This window comes from Agrilus planipennis, unplaced genomic scaffold, assembly GCF_000699045.2.
Source record: "Agrilus planipennis isolate EAB-ADULT unplaced genomic scaffold, Apla_2.0 scaffold1, whole genome shotgun sequence".
Taxonomy (NCBI): domain Eukaryota; kingdom Metazoa; phylum Arthropoda; class Insecta; order Coleoptera; family Buprestidae; genus Agrilus; species Agrilus planipennis.
In genome coordinates, this window is record NW_020442466.1 from 1,364,359 (window position 1) to 1,370,358 (window position 6,000).

General features: G+C 37.5%; 1 protein-coding gene across 1 annotated transcript in view; it reads right to left on the reverse strand.

Annotated features, from left to right (window-relative positions):
- Nucleotides 1-1,216, reverse strand: part of LOC108734026 (protein dachsous) — a 411,826-nt gene extending 410,610 nt beyond the window's left edge. Inside the window, exon 1 of the mRNA XM_018465413.1 lies at nucleotides 993-1,216. The gene's annotated coding sequence lies outside the window, so the exon portion shown is untranslated. The remainder of the gene's footprint in view (nucleotides 1-992) is intronic.
- Nucleotides 1,217-6,000: the final 4,784 nt, after the last annotated feature.

The window sequence follows — 6,000 nt, forward strand, 5'->3', positions numbered from 1 at the left end:
GGACGCATAGTTCTTACTTACACTTTCCAATGCCTTTCGATCAATCAAGAAAGAGTTCAATGGACAAACAGAAATGCTACAGATAGTAATCCTATTTAACAAGAGATTGCGCTTCACACTTTTAATTAAGCGGCGTCCATTTAGAGCCATTAACTCCTTAATGAACATATAAAATCATGTGTTCCTTTCATGGCTAGTATCCACTGGAACGCAGCATAATCCGTAATAACAACTATTTATATTCAATCATTGATTGTATATTCTGCACGATGCGTTTCCTTGATGTCGCTACTCTTGTTCCGATTTATGTTGTATTATATTGTCCCAAAAATATTGTTAACCATTTGATCGATTGATGTGGTTTGTTCTTGCTAATCACCTATTGATGAGGAACGCATTTCAGTTTCTCAAGCAAAGAATCCGAGTGAAGATTGTGCTGCAGATTATTTTCGGTAACATTGTACGTTTATTTTGACGCATTCATTGGGTTCGAAGCGCGAGAGCGCACGTCAGCGGCCAGCGACCAGAGCAGCTCGACGAACAAAACAGGGGAACAAAAAAGAGGAATTTTAAGAGTCGCAAGGCATTCAATTTAAGAGTCGAAGGAAGGAAGAGTTAAGTGAGCAAACAGTGCAGCACGCCCGGTTCCGTCCACACAACATCCTAAATATGTGACAGGTTTCATTTAAATATCTGTCATACGGGACACGTTTTTAAGTCAACTTATTAAATACCACTTGGTAATATTGTTAATCCCTTGAAATACCTCCGAAAAAGGATCATTTTACTGAGAAAACTACATTCCTACACTGAAACGACACTATCCACTATTTTCGATGTACAGGGATTATCGTAGTATAATTGCATGGTTTTGAGTTCATGTGTACATGCTACGCCACTCGTGGTTTAAAGATCAGCTTTACAGAAGACGCAGCGAACGGTAGCAACCTAGTAGTAGCTGCAGTACTAAGACGTGTTCTTGCCTAACATACCTGCGGAAAATTCTCGGCTACTGCGTGGAGCTGCTGGTGTTATCGTTAAAGGGTCAGTTACTCTGCTAAATAGAAAACGCGGAACTCGGACAACTCGTTGTTAATTAACGTAAGTCCCTTCTCTCATACAGGCTTTCAAACAACCGCTAAGTACTGTGAACCACAACTACGGATTCGTCTTAAACGCGTTCCGACCGGTCTCACAATTCGCTCGTTGCGGCGAACTGAACTGAACGGACTGCCGGCGGACCGATTGCCCTCCCCGCATTCCATTGCCGCCTCTCCTACCGCGCGCGCGCGCCAGCAACCTGTCTTACTTGGCCACAGTTCTGTACGAGTGTGGTACCTAATGTATAAGTGTATGGATACATGTGTGTGTACAGAGAAAAGGCAGAGGCACAGCATAGGCACAGGTAGGTATGAGGCCGATCGCGGCGGCAAGTTTGAAACGGAACGGACGCCCGACTCGCCCCATTGTCTACCCCGCAGAAACAAACTATTGTCTTGTCTATTCGCGACTGGAGGAGGAACCGAAAACCTGGGAAATTTCTGCTGCTTTAAAATAATTGTGTGTCGCACAATGCTCCATTTTATAAAAAAGGTCACTTTCCAAGTCGCCAAAGTCTCCAAATTCAACAGAAGTTGTCTTGATTTAGTTGTGCGTTCCCCGCCGTTAGACATAATTAAAAGCCGGACGGATTTCAGGACCACCATTAACGACTTAAAAAGTTAAAAAACAAACGCAAACTGAAACTGAGACCCCATTACCATAGCATGTTACTACTAAATGGTAGTTGGACTTTGCGACCACAAATTGTTACACTTACACCTTAGAAGCAAATGAGGTAGGTGCCATATGGCCATACGCTTCTCATAACTAGAGGGTGTTTCTGAAATAAGTAGCAGGCCTGCAGGAGGTGATATAAAACAAGAAAATTAAGGAAATGTTTGGTGGTTCGAAAGTCTATCGTATTCTAGAAAAAACGTATTTGAAAGTAGAGACATGGGTCGTCCTGGTACCTCATGCAGGGAAATACGCCATTGCAACGCCTCATTCAATCAGCTGGTTGTGTTTCGTTTGTATCTTTGTGCTCATGCATTGTCAGTTGTTAAATTAGATTACGTGTGACTGACGATGTTTGTGTTACAGCCGGCCTGAAGTAGTTTTTATTCTTTTAACGTTGTAAGCATGGATGTATGTAGTGAGTCGAAGTCCAAACCGTATCGCCCCTGCAGAAAACGGAATCCTTGATTTCATACATGACAACCCCAGAGTACTACATGCTTCTTCTATATTACAGTGTGGAGAATTTTAAAGGAACAGTTGCTGCATCCTTATCATTTGCAGCAAGCGCAAGTATTATAAGAAACTGATTTTAAGCTGCGGGTGGATTTGTGCCAGTCGCCAATAAAGTCCTTCAGATGCCAATCTTTCCTATGGGTAATATTTACATTCTTGGTTCTTCTTTGTACAGGATTCTCTGAAACAGTGCACGTATCAACCGCCTGTGCACAATGCCAACGATCGCTGCAAATGAACTTTGCCAAATGCCTGATGTTTTCGGGCGAGTGAAAAATAATTTTTGTAGTAGCTTTGAAGCTTCTCTTCTACCATGCAGTTCTAATTTTGAATAATCATTGTAGTGTAATTGTTTGGTCCTTATCATAATTTGCACTCAATGATTTAGTTGCACAACATCCATGCCTAGGACCGGCTTCGGATTGTAAATTGCTGTAGTTTTCATACAATCTTTGTCCATTAACCACGTTGCTGTACTCATCATGGACATCCTTATTGCATCTGGTTAATATCCTCTCTAATTTGCCAATTATTTCAGAAACACCCTATGTAGTTCAAATAATAGTTAGTTGCTACAAGTTACATGCTAAAACATCTAAATTAATAGTAAATAAATAATACACAATATTGAAAAACACGTTTTATATTATTATTACAATTGTTGATTACTATAAATCACTTATAATAAACTAAACCTAACATTTTCTTATACATTTAAACACATCTTATATTTATAATTCGATTATAAATTAAATACAATCTAAAAGATGCTCATTTAAATTGAATTTAAATGAAAAAACTACAACCACTATCGTATCTTGTAATTTTATTCCACTGAATTCATGTAATTAGTAACACTACAGAATAGTTTAAAAAGTCAACACATTTTTATAACTACATTTAAGTATAAAATTTAAAGTAAGCGAGAGATAAGCCACAACATCATTCAAGCATCAAAACTCCACTGAACCGATAGATCACATTTGCTTTATCCCTTGCAAGCCAACGCATGCTCGCACCACCACTACGCAGTAATCAATGAAACCACATATGCGCGCACAATATCGGGGTTTATTTTTAACTTTGAATCGCGTGTTATATTACACCATCCTAAAATGCCAGCTTATTCAGATTCAGCAGTGAGAAGTTATTTCCAAATCCAATAGAAGGAAAGGCAACAGCGAATGGGCATTTTATTTTTAAATTATTTGCAAAATTTAACACTAATTCAGCAAATTGTAAATTAAAAAGTTAGTACCTACGGACTTTACTCACAAATTGATTCCGCTTTCGAACTTTTTGAAACGTTGGTTTCTGGTAGTTCTCAACGTGTAAATCAAAAGTCTCAATGGGCGCTAAGTCGCAAAAATCCTATTAAAATGATCTCTTAAAAATTCATTTTCCGTAAGAACTTCGAAGGTACAATTATACTTACACGTTATGCATATGTTGATTAAACCAGGAATGGTAATGCACTCTGCAAAAGTGTAGTACACCTTGACGTCACAGTATACGTAATGGGGTAAGTTGGTGTAGTTAGGGGTATAACCATATTCAAAATGTATATTCTGTGTTGGTATTTGCTTACACTTTTGAGTACACCAACTTTCACCATAAATACACTATAACGTACTACAGTTTTGTATCAGAGTGCATCACCATCCTTGATCCGAAACCGTGACATATCCGTAATATGCAATACACAATAGGTATAACTGTACCTACCTCGGAAGTACTTATGTAAGAAAGCAACTTTAAAGGGTCCATATCTTAAAAAGATGAGCTTTTACGATTTAGCGCCCATCGATACTTTTGATCTACACGTCAAGAACCACGAGAATCCATAGTTTCAAAGGGTTTGACCGCGGCAAATTAAGTATTTTTGCCTATAAATGAAGGGTTTAAATTATTTTTATCTGCTTATTTAGTGTTTTATTGGCTGGTCATTATTTCGAAACCTACTGCCATTGAATCGATTGAAAAATTACAAATATCACATAGTTCATGTATACTAATTTATTACACAGCATTGAAAATCCATAAGGCTTATTTTTATACGCTCACAGTTCAATGTTAAGATAAGTGTTAAGAGTCTCGCTATTAGACTCTTAGTTAGTAGGTAGTAATGTTTTATCTGCGTAAACGTAAATATACAAAGGCGGGGTGAAAAGTTGACCAAAAAGGCTGACCCATATATGGCTATAAGTATTAAATCCATATGATTTTTAGTTAGCCCTACCTTTCAAAAGACATGTATATAAATTTGACAGCTGTTGCACTATTAGTATCTGAGTTAAAGCATTTTTAGTGAAAGAACTTTTGTTGTTTGAAAAAAAAGTGCTGTTTCATTAAGACAATGCACCGTGTCACAAATCAACGAAATCGATAGCAAAATTTCATGAATTGGGCTTTGAATTGCTTCCGCATCCACCGTACTCTCCAAATCTGACCCCCAGCGACTTTTTTCTGACCTCAGACCTCAAGAGGATGCTCGCTGGACAGAAATTTCGCGCCGATGAAGAGGTAATCGCCGAAACTGAAGCCTATTTTAAGGCTAAATACAAATCGTATTATAAAAATAGTATCGAAAAATTGTATGACCGCTGTAATCGTTGTATCGCCCTCGAAGGTAACTATATTGAATAGTAAAATCAAATTCTATCAAAAAAAATAATTTTTTTCTACGCTAGCCTACGAACTTTTCAGCCCGCCTGTTAGAAGTAAATTTCCTTGTGAGGAAAATTTTGATTAACGAACGTTTTATGTCAGTTTTCTACAGTTATTCATTCTTTTGATGTTATGAGACACATTAGAGCACGTAAACAAGCAGTTTTATGCATCCTTTTTGCAACATACTGGACACCTGTAGCATCTATTTAGACGATCAACAGGATTATTATTATGTCTTATTCCTTCCAACAGCAGTAGGATACGTTTTTTATTGGATGTACGTTTTTCCCAGACACGATTTGCGTTCTTTGTGTAGGTATAGCTCTCAATTTCCTACAGGACGTTGTTGTGGTAGCGCATATTCTGTACTTATACGTTAATTGCACGAGACACATTAATAATATACTTTAACAAACTAGTATTTCATGCTCAAGTTGTTTTTCTCGATTGTCGAGTCAATAACGCAACTTCTTCTTGTCAGAATAAAGAGCCACATGCTCGAGAGGAATAATCAACTTCTCCCGATTGCAGCGGCGGCGTATCACTTCGAAAATTAAAACGGTGTAAGTTTGTATCTATTTTATTTATTGCACATTTTCTCGTTATTTAGTAGGAAGAGATACGAAAAAATCCAATGCTAGCAAGACACAGAGTACGAAAGGCAGAAAATAATTTTCTTCTATTCTACAAAGATAAATAAGATCCAAGTAATGTAAATTAAGAGCAGTATTGTTTGGAATGTCGAACAGGAAGTACTAAAATTATTATTTTGTAAACATTTGGTGTCTTCTGATGGTGTACAACTCGGCCAAAATATNGCAGAAAATAATTTTCTTCTATTCTACAAAGATAAATAAGATCCAAGTAATGTAAATTAAGAGCAGTATTGTTTGGAATGTCGAACAGGAAGTACTAAAATTATTATTTTGTAAACATTTGGTGTCTTCTGATGGTGTACAACTCGGCCAAAATATTCGTAGTCGCAACAGAGGTATGCGCAGTGGCAAAGTGGAAGGGATATAAGTAGATACCATTCTG